This window comes from Salmo salar, chromosome 02 (genome assembly GCF_965601325.2).
Source record: "Salmo salar chromosome 02, fSalSal1, whole genome shotgun sequence".
Lineage (NCBI taxonomy): Eukaryota > Metazoa > Chordata > Actinopteri > Salmoniformes > Salmonidae > Salmo > Salmo salar.
In genome coordinates, this window is record NC_138292.1 from 90,118,345 (window position 1) to 90,137,798 (window position 19,454).

Here is a 19,454-nt window from a genome sequence, read left to right on the forward strand (position 1 = left end):
GTAGATATTCCATTAAAAAATCTGCTATTTCCAGCTACAATAGTCATTTACATACAGTTGAAGTCGTACATTTACATACACTTTAGCCAAATACATTTAAACTCAGTTTTTCACAATTCTTGACATTTAATCCTCGTAAGAATTCCCTGTCTTAGGTCAGTTAGGATCACCACTTTATTTTAAGAATGTGAAATGTCAGAATAATAGTAGAGAGAATGATTTCTTTCAGCTTTCATTTCTTTCATCACATTTCCAGTTGAGTCAGAAGTTTACATACACACAATTAGTATTTGGTAGCATTGCCTTTAAATTGTTTAACTTGGGTCAAACGTTTCATGCAGCTTTCCACAAGCTTCCCAAAATAAGTTGGGTGAATTTTGGCCCATTCCTCCTGACATAGCTGGTGTAACTGAGTCAGGTTTGTATGCCTCCTTGCTCGCACACACTTTTTCAGATCTGCCCACAAATGTTCTATATCATGTTGATGTATATAATGAACAGACTAGGTCTATACTGCTCCTACATGGTGTAACAATACATCATGTAGATGTATATAATGAACAGACTAGGTCTATACTGCTCCTACATGGTGTAACAACACAGTGCAGTTGGAAAGTATTCAGACCCCTTCACTTTTTCCACATTTTGTTAGGTTATTCTAAAATTATTTGTTTAAATACTCAATCGACACACAATACCCCATAATGACATCACAATACCCCATAATGACAAAGCAAAAACACTATATATATTTATTTGCTAATTTATTGAAATAATAAACTGAAAAATCTACAGAAGTATTCAGACCTTTTACTACGTACTTTGTTGAAACACCTTTGGCAGCGATTACAACCTCCAGTCTTCATGGGTATGACGCTACAAACTTGAGACACCTGTATTTGAGGAGTTTCTACCATTCTTCTCTCAAACTCTGTCAGATTGGATGGGGAGCTTTGCTACACAGCTATTTTCATGTCTCACCAGAGATGTTAGATTGGGTTCAAGTCCGGGCTCTGGCTGGGCCACTCAAGGTTATTCAGAGACTTGTCCCAAAGCCACTCCTGTGCTGTCTTGGATGTGTGCTTAGGGTCGTTGTCCTGTTGGACGGTGAACCTTCGCCCCAGTCTGAGGTCCTGAGTGCTCTGGAGCAGGTTTTCATCAAAGAGCTCTCTGTACTTTGCTCCGTCCATCTTTCCCTCGATCCTGAATAGTATCCCAGTTCCTGCTGCTGAAAAACATCCTCACAGCCTGATGCTGTGCCAGGTTTACGCCAGATGTGACGCTTGGCATTCAGGCCAAAGAGTTCAATCTTGGTTTCATCAGACCAGGGAATCTTGTTTCTCATGGTCTGAGAGTCTATTGGTGCCTTTTGGAAAACTCCAAGCGGGCTGCCATGTGCCTTTTACTGAGGAGTGGCTTCCGTCTGGCCACTCTACCATAAAGGCCTGATTGGTGGAGTACTACAGAGATGGTTCTCCTTCTGGAAGGTTCTCCCATCTCCACAGAGGAACTCTGTCGCTCTGTCAGAGTGACCATCGGGTTCTTGGTCACCTCCCTGACCAATGCCCATCTCCCCCAATTGCTCAGTTTGGCCGGGTGGCCAGCTCTGGGAAGAGTCTTGGTTGTTCCAAACTTCTTCCATCAAAGAATGATGGTGACCACTGTGTTCTTGGGGACCTCTAATGCTAAAGAAATGTTTTGGTACCCTTCCCCAGATCTGTGCCTCGACACAATCCTGTCTCGGAGCTCTATGGACAATTTCTTCGACCTCATTGCTTGGTGTTTGCTCTGACGTGCATTGTTAACTGTGGGACCTTATATAGACAGGTGTATTCATAAACAATATGATTTCATGTGGCATAAACAAAAACACAAAACATAAGTCAGAACACAGCGCCTTTATTCTCTCATGTGATTTCAGGTTCTGTGACTGGGAAAATGTCCTTCCACACAGAGAGAGAGCAGTGGTAGGGCTTTTTTGGTGTGTGTCTTCTTATGCTCCTTCAGGCTCCTTAACCAGGTAAAACTCTTTCCACACTGGGAGCATTGGAAAGGCTTTTCTCCTGTGTGTATTCTCTCATGCTCTTTTAACGGCCCTTTCTTAGTAAAACTCTTTCCACACTGGGAACATTGGAATGGCTTTTCTCCTTTGTGTATTCTCTCATGCTCTTTTAATTGCCCTTTCTTAGTAAAACTTTTTCCACACTGGGAACACTGGAAAGGCTTTTCTCTTGTGTGTATCCTCTCATGAGATTTTAGGTGCCCTGTCTGAGTAAAAAACTCATTCCACAGTGGGAACAGTGATAAGGCTTTTCTCCTGTGTGTATTCTCTCATGCCTTTTCAGGTTAGCTAACATGGTAAAACTCTTTCCACACTGGGAACATTGGAAAGGCTTTTTTCCTGTGTGTGTCCACTCATGCAGTTTTAGGTTCCTTAACCAGCAAAAACTATTTTCACAGTGGGAGCAGTGGTGTTGTCTTGCTGGTTTGGGCGTCTCTGGGTCTGGTTCCCCTGAAGGACTCTTCCCGCTGTCAGAGTGAGAGTCTGGTTTCTCTCCTGCCAAAGACAAACAGAGTATCCCGTTAAACAGAGATGGAAGAAGTGGTAAGAAAGTAACTTCATGTAACTGAATGTAAAAACATTCATGAGATATACAGTTGTAAGTGTATATACAGTACCATTCAAAGGTTTGGACACACCTACTCATTCAAGGGTTATAATTATTTGTTTTACCATTTTCTACATTGTAGAATAATAGTGAAGACATCAAACTATGAAATAACACATATGGAATCATGTAGTAACCAAAAAAGTGGTAAACAGTTCAAAATATATATTCGATTTTTCAAAGTAGCCACCCTTTGCCTTGATGACAGCTTTGCACACTCTTGGCATTCTCTCAACCAGCTTCACCTGGAACGAAGGGTCTGAATACTTATTTAAATAAGGTATTTATGTTTTTTATTTTTAATAAATGTGACATTTTTTCTCCAAACCTATTTTCTCTTTGTCATTATGGGGTATAGTGACGTCATTATGGGGTATTGTGTGTAGACTGATGAGGATTCTTATTTATTTAATCCATTGTAGAATAAGGCTGTAACATAACATAATGTGGAAAGACTTAAGTGGCAAAAAAAAAGGGGGTTAAAGACATGCATCTCTCAGATATAGGACAGACACTTCAGAACAAACTTCCTTTAGATGTTTTGGGGGACTGTTGTTCCATGTTGTGAATGTTATGCTATGCCTTAGTATGGGTTATAGCAGTATGGCCAAATATTGTTTTACATAAAATAACTTTTGAATATTTCTTTATTGATACTTCCATGGGTCTTAAAGTTCAAAATCAAATAGCAGAATTATCCTTGGTATAACCTTCTTAAAACAGTTCCATATAGCTTAGAGGAACCTCCCCCCTCAGACAGGGCTTAGACTGTAAAACTATCATTTAGATCTGATGATCGGTGGGACAAGGACATCTTCAGACAGGGACATCCTCAGACAGGGCTTAGACTGTAAAACTATCATTTAGATCTGATGATCGGTGGGACAAGGACATCCTCAGACAGGGACATCCTCAGACAGGGCTTAGACTGTAAAACTATCATTTAGATCTGATGATCGGTGGGACAAGGACATCCTCAGACAGGGACATCCTCAGACAGGGCTTAGACTGTAAAACTATCCTTTAGAGCTGATGATCGGTGGGACAAGGACATCCTCAGACAGGGACATCCTCAGACAGGGCTTAGACTGTAAAACTATCATTTAGATCTGATGATCGGTGGGACAAGGACATCCTCAGACAGGGACATCCTCAGACAGGGCTTAGACTGTAAAACTATCATTTAGATCTGATGATCGGTGGGACAAGGACATCTTCAGACAGGGACATCCTCAGACAGGGCTTAGACTGTAAAACTATCATTTAGATCTGATGATCGGTGGGACAAGGAAATCTTCAGACAGGGACATCCTCAGACAGGGCTTAGACTGTAAAACTATCATTTAGATCTGATGATCGGTGGGACAAGGACATCCTCAGACAGGGACATCCTCAGACAGGGCTTAGACTGTAAAACGATCATTTAGATCTGATGATCGGTGGGACAAGGACATCTTCAGACAGGGACATCCTCAGACAGGGCTTAGACTGTAAAACTATCATTTTGATCTTATGATTGGTGGGACAAGGACATCCAAACCCTCCCCTATCCTGGACGACGCTGGGCCAATTGTGTGCCGCCTCATGGGTCTCCCGGTTGCGGCCGGCTGCGACATAGTCCGGGATTGAACCCGGATCTGTAGTGCGATGCAGAGCTGCGCCACTCGGGAGGCTGTTGATACCTAGCACTACCTATTATACTTGTTAGCACCACTCAGGAGGCTGTTGGTACCTAGCACTACCTATTATGCTTGTTAGCACCACTCGGGAGGCTGTTGGTACCTAGCAGTACCTATTATACTTGTTAGCACCCCTTGGGAGGCTGTTGATACCTAGCACTACCTATTATACTTGTTAGCACCACTCGGGAGGCTGTTGGTACCTAGCCTTACCTATTATACTTGTTAGCACCACTCAGGAGGCTGTTGGTAGCTAGCACTACCTATTATACTTGTTAGCACCACTCAGGAGGCTGTTGATACCTAGCCTTACCTATTATACTTGTTAGCACCACTCAGGAGGCTGTTGGTAGCTAGCACTACCTATTATACTTGTTAGCACCACTCGGGAGGCTGTTGATACCTAGCACTACCTATTATACTTGTTAGCACCACTCGGGAGGCTGTTGGTACCTAGCACTACCTATTATACTTGTTAGCACCACTCAGGAGGCTGTTGGTACCTAGCACTACCTATTATACTTGTTAGCACCACTCAGGAGGCTGTTGATACCTAGCAGTACCTATTATACTTGTTAGCACCACTCAGGAGGCTGTTGGTACCTAGCACTACCTATTATACTTGTTAGCACCACTCAGGAGGCTGTTGATACCTAGCACTACCTATTATGCTTGTTAGCACCACTCAGGAGGCTGTTGATACCTAGCACTACCTATTATGCTTGTTAGCACCACACGAGAGCGAAGCTAGCGTGGTTATCCACGTTTTACCAATAGTATAAATGCCCCGTTACCTGCAAGCTCTTCCTCAACAACAATGCAGTATTCAATATCAAAAGTAAAGAAATGTTATAAAATGCACTGAACCAAGACTAAAGATTATATTTTAACAAACCAAACATAAATCTTATCAAACTCGCATGGTGCAGTTGAGTTGTGGGTGTCAGAAATAATGTAGCTATTTTTACAGCAGGAATTCTGATCAATAAGTTGTAGCTGTGGCGAGGGCTTAACCACTCACTGGCCAATGAAAACATGTTCCCAACCTTTTCATGTGGTTGCATCAAGTTGTGTATTTACGGTGTTTGATGTTGTGTTGTCATAACCTCCGGGAGGAGAGCATGGATGTTTATCCTGGGAGATTCCATGCCAGCGCAGCCTGGAAATATTTGTCAGAACAATCCGAGATATCAAAAATATTTTCAGGCTAGGCTGCTTTGTGTGTGTGTGCGTAATGTGAAGATAGCACAAGAACTGTTCGTCGGGAGCTTCTTGACTGACGTTGCTTCCAGAGGCAGTTTGGAACTCGGTAGTGAGTGTTGCAACTGAGGGCAGACGATTTTTACATGCTACGCGCTTCAGCACTCAGCAGTCCCGTTCTGTGAGCTTGTGTGGCCTACCACTTCGCGGCTGAGCCATTGTTGCGCCTAGACGTTTCCACTTCACAATAACAGCACTTACAGATGACCGGGGCATCTCAAGCAGGGCAGAAACTAGACAAACTGACTTGTTGGAAAGGTGGCATCCTATGACTGTGCCACGTTGAAAGTCACTGAGCTCTTCAGTAAGGCCATTCTACTGCCAATGTTTGTCTGTGGAGATTGCATGGCTGTGTGCTCAATTTTATACACCTGTCAGCAACGGGTGCGGCTGAATTAGCCGAATGTAAACTTAAGTTAACAAAAAAATGTATTGGTTCTGCAATGTTGAAAATCCTATAAGATATGGAGACCATCAGTTTCAACTTATTTTAGAAGAAATGGGTCATTATTTAAGAAAAGTGCAACGGTGCCAATATGTTTATCTGCAAATGTATCCAATCAAATTCATTTAGCAATATTCAAATCATATATCAAATCCAATTCAAGAGGTTTCAAGGTTGGAATCAAGAAATGCAAAATTCCATTAATCTATATAACAACTTAATAGACTATCAAATCAAATCTTATGTCACATGCACTGAATACAACAGGTGTAGACCGTCACCTTACAGTGAAATACTTACAAGCCCTAACCAACAATGCAGTTAAATAAATAAATAAATAATAATAACTTCAAAAAATACAAATGAGAAATAAAGATAACAAAATAATTAAAGAGCAGCAGTGAAAAATTAAGAGGATCTATAGACTAGAGTCCTGTCCAGGGGAAGTAGGTTCCTGTTACTATGAGCTGTTCTGGATCAGACAAGCCAAGGCTCCTGTTACTATGAGCTGTTCTGGATCAGACAAGCCAAGGTTCCTGTTACTATGAGCTGTTCTGGATCAGACAAGCCAAGGCTCCTGTTACTATGAGCTGTTCTGGATCAGACAAGCCAAGGTTCCTGTTACTATGAGATGTTCTGGATCAGACAAGCCAAGGCTCCTGCAAGGCTACTTACTTACTATCGTGGAAAATTACAAACTTTGTTATGCACCTGCGCTGTATGAGCCTTAAACCTGTACATTTCCTCTGTCTGTTTCTCTCATGTCAGAAGAATCCAGTGTTTTTCCTCTCTTGTTTCTGAGTAACTTGGTCACGTGGCCAAAGACAAAGGGCCGTCAGAGAGAGACCAGTTTTTGGTCCATCCAGTTCTTTTCGTATCTGTCAAGGTCAAAGCCGTGTGGAGATATGAAGAGAACAGAGACTAGCTTGAGCAGCAGTGATAATTCTATCAGCAGAAAGGAGCAACAAAACTGGCATCATCACTTGTTTGTATGCCATGTTCCCATCATGATGTCACACACCTGCTAAACTGCCACGTAGACAAAGGTTCTAAAAGCAGAGACCTCTTGTTCGTTGGGCTCTTGGCTGTTGCACCTGTTGTGTGATTGTTAACCGCTCCACAATTGGAATTCTTATCATAAAATAAGGTATTTGAAGAATCTACAGTCTCTCTTTCCCTTTCTGGTTAGAATTTCCGCCACATTACTTATATAATAATTAACATTTTCAAAAATCCCAGTCATCAAATGAAAATCTAAGGCTTTACACTTGTATCCAATACATCAATGTACATAATTTGTTTAATCTCATTTTGTTGATGACTTCATATAAACAATATGATTTCATGTGGTATAAACAAAAACACAAATTCTTAGTCAAAAGCATAAGTCAGAACACAGCCTCTCTATTCTCTCATGTGCTTTCAGGTCCTCTGACTGGGAAAATGTCTTTCCACAAAGTGAGCAGTGGTATGTCTTTTCCTCCTGTGTATGTATTCTTTCATGCTTATTCAGATGCCTTAACCGGTTAAATCTCTTTCCACACAGGGAGCAGTGGTCTTATCCCCTCCTGAGTGTGTCCTCTCATGCCTAGTCAGGCCCTCTAACTTGGTAAAACACTTTCCACACAGGGAGCAGTGGTCTTATCCCCTCCTGTGTGTGTCCTCTCATGCCTAGTCAGGCCCCCTAACTTGGTAAAACTCTTTCCACACAGGGAGCATCGGTAGGGCTTTTCTTGTGGGTGTGTCCTCTCAGGCTCACTAAACCCGTAAAACTCTTTCCACACTGGGAACAGTGATAAGGCTTCTCTCCTGTGTGTGTCCTCTTGTGCTGATTTAGGTTCCCTAACTGGGTAAAATTCTTTCCACAGTGTGAACATTGGAAAGGATTTTCTCCAGTGTGAATTCTCTCATGTGTTTTCAGGCTCCCTAACCAGATAAAAGTCATTCCACATTTGGAGCAGTGGTAAGGCTTCTCTCCAGAGTGTATTCTCTTATGTATTAATAGGTACCCTAATTCATTAAAACTCTTTCCACACTGGGAGCATTGGAAAGGTTTTTCTCCTGTGTGTGTCCTCTCATGCCTATTCAGGTTCCCTAACTTGGTAAAACTCTTTCCACAGTGGGAGCAGTGATGATGTCCTCCTGTTGCTTTGGGCATCTCTGGGCCTGATTCTGCTGATTCCCCTGAAGGACTCTTCCCTGGGTCTGATTCCCCTGAAGGACTCTTCCCTGGGTCTGATTCCCCTGAAGGACTCTTCCCTGGGTCTGATTCCCCTGAAGGACTCTTCCCTGGGTCTGATTCCCCTGAAGGACTCTTCCCTGGGTCTGATTCCCCTGAAGGACTCTTCCCGCTGTCAGAGGGAGAGTCTGGTCTCTCTCCTGTCAAAGACAAACAGAGTATCTAGTTACTTAGTTGTCTCCTGTGCTGTACTGTGTGGCCAAACTGGTGAAACATATAAGTCTATGATTGGTTCAGATTTGGTCTTGTTTGGGGGTGTTCATTAAAATAATAGCCAGTGTGAAAAACAGTGGTCACCAAGGCATTCCTAGTCAATCAAACATTTCTGTAAAAACCCAATGTGTTTTCTGTTTGCTCCAGCAGTATTCTTAAACCTGTTGGGGTATAGGGGGCCGTATTTTCACGGCCGGATGAAAAATGTACCCAAATTAAACAGGTTACTACTCTGGCCCATAAACTAGAATATGCATATTATTAGTAGATATGGATTAAAAACACCCTAAAGTTTCTAAAACTGTTTGAATGGTGTCTGTGAGTATAACAGAACTCATATGGCAGGCAAAACCCTGAGAAAATTTCAAGCAGGAAGTGTCAGGTCTGAGAACTGTAGTTCTAATTTTGAATCCTTAGAGAAACTACAAATACTTATGGGTCATGTTGCACATCCTAAGGCTTCCATTGGCTGTCTAAAGCCTTCAGAAAGTGGATTGAGCATTCTGTCTCTGGGCAGATGATAGTAGCTCAGTTTCTGAGTGGACTGCCTGGGGACAAAGAGATTGGATATGCGCGTTCCCGTGAGCATGGTGTTTTTTATTTTCCTCCTTGAATGAATACACCATTGTCCGGTTGGAAAATTATCGCATTTGTACGACAAAAATACCATAAAAAATTATTTTAAACAGTGTTTGACAAGCTTCTAAGTACGGTAATGGAACATTTGGACTTTTTTGTCTCGAAATGCGCTCGCCCTTTGGATAGTGATCTGAATGCACGAACAAAACTGAGGTATTTGGACATAACTATGGATTATTTCGAACAAAAACAACATTTCTTGTGGAAGTAGCAGTCCTGGGAGTGCATTCTGACGAAGATCAGCAAAGGTAATACAATATTTCTAACACTAATTCTGAGTTTAAGTGACCCCGAAATTGGCAGGTGTCTGAATAGCTAGCCGTGATGGCTGAGCTATGTACTCAGAATATTGAAAAATGTGCTTTCACCGTAAAGCTATTTCAAAATCTGACACAGCGGATGCATTAAGGAGAAGTGTATCTATAATTCTTAAAATAATTGTTATGTATTTTGTCAACGTTTATGATGAGTAGTTTTGTATATTCACCGGAAGTTTTTGGTGGGAAATACATTTTCTGAACATCAAGCGCCAATGTAAAATGCTGTTTTTGGATATAAATATGAACTTTATTGAACAAAACATACATGAATTCTGTAACATAATGTCCTAGGAATGTCATCTGATGAAGATCGTCAAAGGTTAGTGCATAATTTAGCTGTGTTTTCGGTTTCTGTGACATATTTCCCTGCTTGGAAAATGGCTGTGTGATTATTTGTGTCTATGTACTCTCCTAACATAATCTAATGTTTTGCTTTCGCTGTAAAGCCTTTTTGAAATCGGACAATGTGGTTAGATTAACGAGAGTCTTATCTTTAAAAATGTGTAAAATAGTTGATTGTTTGAGAAAATTGAATGGTGGTATTTTAGTAGTTTTTGTATTTCGCGCCATGCGATCCCATTGGCTGTTGGCTAGGGGTCCCGCTAGCGGAACGCCTAGATGTAACAAGTTAAAGTGTATGTGAATTTAGCAGTAAAAACGTATATTTTCAAATATTAGTTTGATGAACCCGGCCTACAAGACCCAGTTTCATCACTGCCCTCTCCTGAGACTGAAAGCCCAGAGACTTGCACTTTGCCCGGGTGTGTGGTTTTGTCTGGGGGCTAAAATGAACATTCGAGGCCATCAAGCTACTATGCTCGGAGATAGTTTTCATTTCAACTGAGGTCGTGGCTATGATTCAGACCTGAATAAAAGAGGTTTCTGATACTTTCAAAGCAGTTTGAACTAATCTGTGAAACAAGACTGTGCCTGTTATGGCCTCACTCAAAACAATAGTTACACACCACGATGATTGCAGCACTTTACACCTGACTAGCTCTCTGGAGGCTGACGTGAATCGCTGCTGATCTGATAAAGGTGCAGGAGAGCTGTGTGAGCTTAGAGGGATTTTCTCACCACAATATCCTGAGACTCGTATCGGTCCCTGAGACCGATATTACATTTCTGGCGAATACCGATATCCAATATTTTCCTAGCCCCAAAAAACTATACCGATACAAAAAAAAATTGCGGCCTTTTAAGCATTCTAGTACAGTTAAATAGTTAACACACACACGGATGCAGCGGTCTAAGCCACTGCATCTCAGTACAAGAGCCGTCACTACAGTCCCTGGTTCGAATCCAGGCTGTATGATTGGGAGTCCCACAGTAGTTGTCTGTTATTGGTGTAGAGTGGACGACAAAGGAGAGGGATCCAACATGTGGATAGGAAGATACAAATTATCATTATTATGGAAAATATTCATTTAAAATCCAGGAATTTTAAAACTTTAGCTCTCTTTACTACGTGAGGTTTACTTGATCTAACAGAAGTTTCATAATGATTAAGTTGTTATGTGGACACGTGACATACCGACAACTTTGATAAAAACACTATAGGAGTTGTCTCCAGATCGCTATGCATATTCCTGCTAGTAGCTTAGCATCTCTCTCCATTGAATACAGGCGGTTGACGTCAACAACCCTCATAGAATATAAACAATAGATTACAATAATAAAATGTATCCACCAATCCAAAGACAGGATAGGTGGGTGCGAGACAACCCACAGTGCCGCTTTGTGGACAACGACTCCCCTTGTTAGGACGGAGAGACATCTTGTCAGTATATCCATAATCTTTGGTGTAGCCAACCCAACTCTCACATGGCACTATTGGGGGGAACGGTGTGTAGTAAAACATCACTACATTAAATTCACTACATGCCGTGCCCCCCAGTCTGCGGTCAGCAGATAGACACTTCTCAAATATATAATTTAAGTCACTTTTTGGAAACGGAACGAATATCCAAAGTTAAACACATTTAAGGCGGTACTTACTGGTGTTAATCAGATCTCCTATCTCCTCTTCATCTTCCAATGTGACAGAAATCTCCCCTTCCTTCTTCACTCCAAAAACGACATCCTCCTCTTTCACTCTGAACGCGTCTTCCTCTTCTTTCACTGAAACGTCTTCCTCTTCTTTCACTGTAACAGCCTCACCCTCTGCTTCTTGTTTTACTGTAACATCCTCCTCTTCCTTCTCCTCTTTCACGACAATGTTCAGCCCCAGAGCTTCTTTCTCCGTCCAGCAGACCTCCTCTTCTTTAACAGGAGGGGAGTAGTTTAGGGAGCGCATGTTCGGGGATGTTAGCTAGCTAGCTATCATTAGCGACTAGGCTAATGCTAATATAACCAGCCAGCTAACATAGCTGACTAATACAAAATAACGTAATATTAAATTCAATAGGTTAACAAGTAGATACAACAGAAGCGTGTCTAAAACACAGTAGGTAATATAGACCGAAAGCGTATAAATAGCTTGAATCTTTCGGCTATGTTGGCTAGCAAGCTACCGAGGTGGTTGACGAGCTGTTTATGAAGAACCGTTCACTAGATTATACGTCACGCTGGCAGCATCGCCTGAAAGACGCACATCGCCGTCTGCTGACTGGAGGGAAACGCAGTTGAGGATCACATTTTATTTTCAGACAAAGATTATTTTACATGGATTTAATTAAATAATACTATTATATTGAGACATACAAAGACAGTAATGTGTTGATTGATTAGTGCGAATATATTTTTTTTTACTGTGGCTCATTTAAGGTAGTTTCTTTAAGTATAACTAAATCTATATAAATAGCCAGCTACTGTAGGTCTATACTGCTCCAACATGGTGTAACAATACATCATGTAGATGTATATAATGAACAGATTAGGTCTATACTGCTCCTACATGGTGTAACAATACATCATGTAGATGTATATAATGAACAGACTAGGTCTACACTGCTCCTACATGGTGTAACAATACATCATGTAGATGTATACAATGAACAGACTAGGTCTATACTGCTCCTACATGGTGTAACAATACATCATGTAGATGTATATAATGAACAGACTAGGTCTATACTGCTCCTACATGGTGTAACAATACATCATGTAGATGTATATAATGAACAGACTAGGTCTATACTGCTCCTACATGGTGTAACAATACATCATGTAGATGTATATAATGAACAGACTAGGTCTACACTGCTCCTACATGGTGTAACAATACATCATGTAGATGTATACAATGAACAGACTAGGTCTATACTGCTCCTACATGGTGTAACAATACATCATGCAGATGTATATAATGAACAGACTAGGTCTATACTGCTCCCACATGGTGTAACAATACATTAAGGCGATGCTGCTAGTGCGACGTATAATGTAGTGGACGGAACGCTTCTTTCAACAGCAGCAACAGTTATTCAGCCACCTCGGTAGCTTGCTAGACAAAATAGCCGAACCAATAAAGCTCTTTAGACGCTTTAGTGTATATTAGCCACTGTGTTTTAAACCCACTTCTGTCGTCTAGTTAGTTATCCGTTTTAATTTCATATTTACGCTGTTGTTGTTACTAGTCAGCTAGCGGGCTGGTTAAGTTAGCATTAGCCTAGCTAGCTAACATCCCCGACCATGAGTTCACTAAACTACTCTCCTCCTGTTAAAGAAGAGGAGGTCTGCTGGACGGAGAAAGAGGGTCTGTGGCTGAACGTTGTCGTGAAAGAGGAGGAAGAGGATGTCACATTACAAAAACAAGTAGAGGGTGAGGCTGTTACCGTGAAAGAAGAAGAGAAAGACGTTTCAGTGAAAGATGAGGAAGACGCGTTCAGAGTGAAAGAGGAGGAGGATGTTACTGTTAAAGAAGAGGAAGAGAAAGAGGAGGATGCAGTTTTGGGGTGAAAGAGGAGGAGGGGGAGATGACTGTCACATTGGAAGAAGACGAGGATGAAGAGAATGAAACTGGATATCTGGGCTCGGTTTCCCAAAGGCATGTTAAGGCATCCAATGGTTCAAACGGTGAACTTAGCCATAAGATGGTTTTGAGAAACCGTTCCCTGATTAACACTAGTAAGTACTGTCTTAAATACAGAGGCACAAACTCTGCAGTTGTTGAACTGATGTGTGGTGTTAAAGGGGAAATATGAAATAGCTACATCCATATTTAGACTTGTTAAATTATTTATTTATAACCATTGATTCTTAAAGAATATAACACATGCCTCATGAGCTTAGTTCAACTGTTGTACCCCATCAGAACCCCAAATAAGCTTTTTTTAACTCCAATGTTTAGAAACAATGTAAATGATAAACAAACACTGTAAACACTCAAAACATGGTTAAAACTATGTTGATATCATGGATGGTCAGTCCTTGCATCCGTAGGTCTGTCTATGAATTTGAGAGTAGTTACATTTCTCCAGCCCCATCATCATCTTATAACCAAAACAGTGGTGGAATTACAGCTTTGTTATTGTTTAAACTGCAGATTGGTTGGTTGATTGATGTGGCTTTTTTAAAGGGACAACCTAGGATTTAAACAGAAACAAAATGTCTGCCCTGAGACTTGGTTTGGTAAACATCTGAGGGATGGGGGCTGGAGAAATGTAACCACTCTCACATTCATAGAGGAAGCTATTGTAGCAACCGTAACCCAAAATCTAGTGACCTCATTAAGAAGTTCAGACATCTTGTCGAAATAGTTATAAAAATTATATACTGCTCAAAAAAATAAAGGGAACACTTAAACAACACAATGTAACTCCAAGTCAATCACACTTATGTGAAATCAAACTGTCCACTTAGGAAGCAACACTGATTGACAATACATTTCACATGCTGTTGTGCAAATGGAATAGAAAACAGGTGGAAATTATAGGCAATAAGCAAGACACCCCCAATAAAGGAGTGGTTCTGCAGGTGGAGACCACAGTCCACTTCTCAGTTCCTATGCTTCCTGGCTGATGTTTTGGTCACTTTTGAATGCTGGCGGTGCTTTCACTCTAGTGGTAGCATGAAACGGAGTCTACAACCCACACAAGTGGCTCAGGTAGTGCAGCTCATCCAGGATGGCACATCAATGCGAGCTGTGGCAAGAAGGTTTGGTGTGTCTGTCAGCGTAGTGTCCAGAGCATGGAGACGCTACCAGGAGACAGGCCAGTACATCAGGAGACATGGAGGAGGCCGTAGGAGGGCAACAACCCAGCAGCAGGACCGCTACCTCCGCCTTTGTGCAAGGAGGAGCAGGAGGAGCCGTGCCAGAGCCCTGCAAAATGACCTCCAGCAGGCCACAAATGTGCATGTGTCTGCTCAAATGGTCAGAAACAGACTCCATGAGGGTGGTATGAGGGCCCGACGTCCACAGGTGGGGGTTGTGCTTACAGCCCAACACCATGCAGGACGTTCGGCATTTGCCAGAGAACACCAAGATTGGCAAATTCGCCACTGGCGCCCTGTGCTCTTCACAGATGAAAGCAGGTTCACACTGAGCACGTGACAGATGTGACAGAGTCTGGAGACGCCGTGGAGAACGTTCTGCTGCCTGCAACATCCTCCAGCATGACCGGTTTGGCGGTGGGTCAGTCATGGTGTGGGGTGGCATTTCTTTGGGGGGCCGCACAGCCCTCCATGTGCTCGCCAGAGGTAGCCTGACTGCCTTTAGGTACCGAGATGAGATCCTCAGACCCCTTGTGAGACCATATGCTGGTGCGGTTGGCCCTGGGTTCCTCCTAATGCAAGACAATGCTAGACCTCATGTGGCTGGAGTGTGTCAGCAGTTCCTGCAAGAGGAAGGCATTGATGCTATGGACTGGCCCACCCGTTCCCCAGACCTGAATCCAATTGAGCACATCTGGGACATCATGTCTCGCTCCATCCACCAACGCCACGTTGCACCACAGACTGTCCAGGAGTTGGCGGATGCTTTAGTACAGGTCTGGGAGGAGATCCCTCAGGAGACCATCCACCACCTCATCAGGAGCATGCCCAGGCGTTGTAGGGAGGTCATACAGGCACGTGGAGGCCACACACACTACTGAGCCTCATTTTGACTTGTTTTAAGGACATTACATCAAAGTTGGATCAGCCTGTAGTGTGGTTTTCCACTTTAATTTTGAGTGTGACTCCAAATCCAGACCTCCATGGGTTGATAAATTGGATTTCCATTGATTACTTTTGTGTGATTTTGTTGTCAGCACATTCATCTATGTAAACAAAAAAGTATTTAATAAGATTATTTCATTCATTCAGATCTAGGATGTGTTGTTTAAGTGTTCCCTTTATTTTTTTGAGCTGTGTAGTTTTAACCAGATTAGTATATATCAATGTTGAGGCTATACAGTGCTTGTTTACAAACAGTGGCGTTATACGAGCTTATGTTTTGGTTTCTGGTGAGGTAATAAAGTTGAAACTTTTGAGGCATTTATAAGTTATATTCTTCAAGAATCAATGGTTATATAGTATATGGGTCTTTCTATAACTGCCAGTGTAGATTTCCTGTGGGGGTCAAATTGTTACAGCTGTTGATAAGTCATTAGCTGTGTTAGAATACTCATACTAACCGTACTATTTGTGATGTTAATTGAGTATATAGTATGCTTATTGGTCAAAGTATGATAGAGTTAGTATGGCAAAAGTTCCCGGATGTCGTACTAAATTCGCCAAAATATGACGTAAACACGCAATGCGTTAGGGCCCATAATGCAATTCTTCAGGAAATGGGCGTGGCTTCACATGGTTTTCAGATTTGAAGAAAATGGCGGAAAATATTCAGCCCAAGTCCAACGAGAGCCTATACAAATTCATTGTTTTAACTAATCATGACAAATGTTAATAAAATGTTGAGCAATGTAATAAAGTAATGACTTTTCAAATAAGTTACCTTACACGTTATTTTGGCTGACAATTTGTTAGCATATTGTTACAGCAGCATGTACTAGTATGTTAACTAGCTACCTAACGTTAGTTGGCTACTTATAAATCAAACTTGCCAGTATATTAACTATATTCTATCGAACTAACTACCCAACGTTTATTGACTTGATTATTCCCGTCATTCTTAGCTTAGCTAAATGGTATAGTCGTGCTTTGTCAATGGACATTCGGATGCTTTCGTAAATTCACTCTGACTATCTACTCTGATTTCAGAGCACTCTCGTCTGAGTACCAGAGAGCCGAATAATGAATTTACTAGCGCTCAACACCCGTTGAATATGTCCAGGTGTCAGTAAACGTAGGCAACAAAAAGCGTAATTTAAATGTTTACCAGCAGCACAGTTACAGTCACCCTGGACAACATGAAAACTGCCTAACCAGCTCTACTAGGGCGAGTAAAATGGTCAGAGTCTCATTTGTGTCTGGAAGTAGCTAGCAAGCTAAGGTCAGAACGGTCAAATCAACCCAACTCCTCGGCCGGAGCGTCCAGTGGCTCCGAGAGCGAAACGGTCTGAATTTACAAACGGACAATCTGACAACGGTCTGAATTTATGAATCACTCTGGTATTCAAGATTGAATTTAAAAACACACCTGAAGTCGTAAAATGTTTAACTAGTAATGTGTTATGCTAACTACTAGCAAGAGGTTGCATAGCAACAGCATAAACTTCCGGTAGACAGGAGAAGAGGGCTCAACTGAAAGGATACGGTTCGGTTACAGTTTACTACAATTAACTAATAGTATGTAGTATATACTCATTAAGTATGTAGTTACAGTTTACTACAATTAACTAATAGTATGTAGTATATACTCATTAAGTATGTAGTTACAATATACTACAATTAACTAATAGTATGTAGTATATACTCATTAAGTATGTAGTTACAGTATACTACAATTAACTAATAGTATGTAGTATATACTCATTAAGTATGTAGTTACAGTATACTACAATTAACTAATAGTATGTAGTATATACTCATTAAGTATGTAGTTACAGTATACTACAATTAACTAATAGTATGTAGTATATACTCATTAAGTATGTAGTTACAGTATACTACAATTAACTAATAGTATGTAGTATATACTCATTAAGTATGTCGTTACAGTGGGGAGTCGCGACTTCGGTTGAAGGATCTAAAATCACACCTGAACAGGCCAATGAAATATTACGCTGCTAAATCCAATGGTTCTAACTGAACACCCAAATGGATACTGTCATTAACGTGGTTCTTTAATAATTACACATTCTTAATACTGTAGCTGTTTAGTTACAGTCACATGTTCAATAATCATCAGCTGATACAGGAAATCATTTTCTGAATGACAGTCAAATAGAGGCGGCAGGTAACCTAGTGGTTAGAGCGTTGGACTAGTAAACGAAAGGTTGCAAGATCGACTCCCCGAGCTGACAAGGAAGTTAACCCACTGTTCCTAGGCCGTCATTGAAAATAAGAACTTGGTCTTAACTGACTTGCCTAGTTAAATAAATTAAAATAAAATAATTTTTAAATGGAGCAGAAATAAAGGTAAAATAAATGTAAAAAATGACAAACATCACGACATGCAACAACAACCAAAGTGCTTCTTCATTCATTACTCTGGTAAAGACAGTTATGCCATGCTCCACGTTGGATCCAACATCCCTAACAAATTGATGTTTATAATGTGTTATTGTCTGCTTGATTTACAGTAGGGTCTCGTTAGTCTGTTTCGACACAGAGACACTTACCTCATAATGTGTAAAGAACTGTTGATTGATGGATAGGCTATTGTACAACACACAGAGATATTTTCCTTTATTCAGGACATTTAGAATGACAACAGAGTAGCCTAGTGGGATTATTCACTAAATTATCTGGTGATCAGGTTATGAAATGTCATGACAAAGACATTTTAGTTTCCATGTTTAACTTGAAATATTAAATGATTTATAGTCCTAGGTCTATGTTATTGTTAGGTGAAGTTATGGGTCCTACAGTAGGTCTATGTTGTTGCTAGGGGAAGTTATGGGTCCTGCAGTAGGTCTATGTTGTTGCTAGGTGAAGTTATGGGTCCTACAGTAGGTCTATGTTGTTGCTAGGTGAAGTTATGGGCCCTACAGTAGGTCTATGTTGTTGCTAGGTGAAGTTATGGGTCCTACAGTAGGTCTATGTTGTTGCTAGGTGAAGTTATGGGTCCTACAGTAGGTCTATGTTGTTGCTAGGTGAAGTTATGGGCCCTACAGTAGGTCTATGTTGTTGCTAGGTGAAGTTATGGGTCCTACAGTAGGTCTATGTTGTTGCTAGGTGAAGTTATTGGTCCTACAGTAGGTCTATGTTATTGTTAGGTGAAGTTATGGGTCCTACAGTAGGTCTATGTTGTTGTTAGGTGAAGTTATGGGTCCTACAGTAGGTCTATGTTGTTGCTAGGTGAAGTTATGAGTCCTACAGTAGGTCTATGTTGTTGCTAGGTGCAGTTATGAGTCCTACAGTAGGTCTATGTTGTTGCTAGGTGAAGTTATGAGTCCTACAGTAGGTCTATGTTATTGTTAGGTGAAGTTATGGGTGCTACAGTAGGTCTATGTTGTTGCTAGGTGAAGTTATGGGTCCTACAGTAGGTCTATGTTATTGTTAGGTGAAGTTATGGGCCAATTTGTTAAACACTTAATGTACAAATCCTCAGTTTCAGGCTGATTGCAAAGCTAGCCAAATAACATTTTACTGGTAGAAGTATTTTTTAAGTATAAAGCAGTTGATTTGCAACAATAAAACAAACATTTTATTAAGCAGGACATTCAAACAAGCCTTACAATTATAATCCAAAAGTAATGTGAAATGCACTCATAAGCAACCTGGAAATGGGGGCTATTTTTGCTGTCAGCCTATGAGAACTCCCCTGAGTTTTCCCCCACGGTGCTGAATTAGTGAATAGACACAGAGCTTAATGTGAGTTTCCTTGAGTAGCACTCCTGATCTTGTGCTGTAATATTCAGAATACATTGTGAAAAACTAAAATCTTTGCTCACCATTTTTTGCTCCAGGCAGATACACTACATCCATAACTAGTGGTTTCCT

At 41.1% G+C, this 19,454-nt stretch overlaps 1 long non-coding RNA gene across 1 annotated transcript; it reads right to left on the reverse strand.

Moving 5' to 3' along the window:
* Positions 1–1,879: 1,879 nt before the first annotated feature.
* On the reverse strand, positions 1,880–12,002 carry LOC123740635 (uncharacterized). Its single transcript, XR_014382646.1, has 2 exons — positions 11,463–12,002; positions 1,880–2,557 (listed from the first exon to the last, which is right to left on the reverse strand). It is a non-coding gene; the product is annotated as an uncharacterized LOC123740635 (long non-coding RNA).
* Between the last annotated feature and the right edge of the window lie 7,452 nt (positions 12,003–19,454).